This window comes from Fusarium vanettenii (genome assembly GCF_000151355.1).
Source record: "Fusarium vanettenii 77-13-4 unplaced genomic scaffold NECHAsca_124_unmapped, whole genome shotgun sequence".
Classification (NCBI taxonomy): domain Eukaryota; kingdom Fungi; phylum Ascomycota; class Sordariomycetes; order Hypocreales; family Nectriaceae; genus Fusarium; species Fusarium vanettenii.
The window spans coordinates 1-2,019 of record NW_003315766.1 but is presented as its reverse complement, the minus strand read 5'-3'; positions in this window follow the sequence as shown (position 1 = coordinate 2,019).

The window sequence follows — 2,019 nt, the reverse complement described above, 5'->3', positions numbered from 1 at the left end:
AAGATAATAAGAACTAACTAATTAGTTACTTATATATTAATTAAAGTACTTTAGCTACTTAAGACTAATATTATTATTAGTCTAGCTATTTTAGCTTATTATAATAGCCTAATCGCCTAGGAGGTTACTTTCTTAGTACTAATTAGCGAGGTAATATTAGCCTATATTAATAATAAATAGCTAAATCGCCTAGCCTTCTATATTAATCGCCTAAATAACTATAATTTATTCCTAATTTCTAGGCTATATTAATTTTAGCTTTCTATGCCTATCTATGCCTATAATAATTATTCTGCTTTAAATTATATCTATTATAAAGCTAATCTTATTAAAGTTCTAGATATTATCTAATTAAATATTATACTTTGCGATTATATTTACTATAAGCCTAAATTAATTATAAATAATAATTAAATTTTTATACTTAGCTCTTTAGTAATTATATTTATAAAAAAAATATATCTTAAGCTTTTAGTATCACATAATAAAGTTATAAGCCTAGCACTTATTAATAAGTAATATATTATAGTTAATAAGTAGTTAATTAGCTATTTCTTTAATAAAATATAATGATAGGGAAAATCCTCGCGAATCTAGGTCGAGAATAAACTAAATTAGAATCTATTCCTCTAGATTAGATAATTAGCGTGACTTTAGGATCTAATCGCATCGCGATTAAATGCCTTATCTGCGATGATATAGCCTTAGCTCGGAGACCTTATAGATCTTTATAGCGCATCGGACGCTTAGCTTTAGGTTATTTTAAATAGCCTAAAGGGTAAGAAGGATTCTAGCCTCTATATTTAGGTCTAATATAGTTAGTGGTTATAGAATTAATTAATTAAGTAGAAGGTTAGGTATAGGAGGGAAAAATATATCGCATACTTAGATGCGTCGTATACTTATTATATACGTTATAAGAATATATAAATACTAAAGAAATATAAGATATTTATATCTATATATACTATAAGGTAATAGCTTAAGACCCTAGATATATTAAACCCCCCTTTAGTATATAAGATAATATATATATATACCCTATATATAAGGAATACCTTAGTATTTTATAGGTATTATATTAATATTATTAATATTAGGAATATAAAAAAAAGAATAAGAAAATAATTATTTCTTTATTCCTTTATTATATTAGCTAAATAATAAATTATACTTATAATATAAAATAGAGATATATTAAGTCTATTATTAATATAAATTAATCTATATTATTACTATATAATATAATAAGGAATTATATTATATAATATAAAGACGCAAAGAAATTAAATATAAGGTTAAAAAATAATAGGAATAAATCCTTAGAATAACCTAAGAGGACTTAAGACCCTCTATAATAATATAAATAAAAGAAAATACCTTAGATATAAAGGATATCCCTATCTAAGTATATTATAAAGAAATTACTATAAACTTATAATAGAAACTATAATATAATATATAAGATAATAAGTATACCTAATTAATATACCCCTAATATAAAGAAATCTTATAGATCTCCTATAACGATTATTATTATAGTATATATATCTAAAGTAAATAAGAAAATAATTATTTCCTTATATAATTATAAGAACTTAATAATAAACCTTATTTTACTTATAAAACCTATTAATATAAGACTAATAAGTAAAATAAAGGAATTAATATAGCTAATATTTATTTTACCTTAAAGGTAAATAGATCTATTACCCTCGAATAATAATTTATTATTATTATATAGAAGATTATAATAAAAGGAAAGTAAGCTCTTAAAGGAAATTATCTTAGTATAAAAATAATATTTTATAATAAAGATATATACTTAAGATATAAGAGATATATCTTAGCTATATATAATAGATTTAAATAAATAGTAAAAGAAAGATTTAATTTCTTTATATATATAGGGAAATAAGGAAATAAGGAATAATATTAAAATATCTAATTATACCTTAGAAATAACTAAGGACTTATTAATAAGATCCTATAAGATTATACTAATTATATTAGAAATAA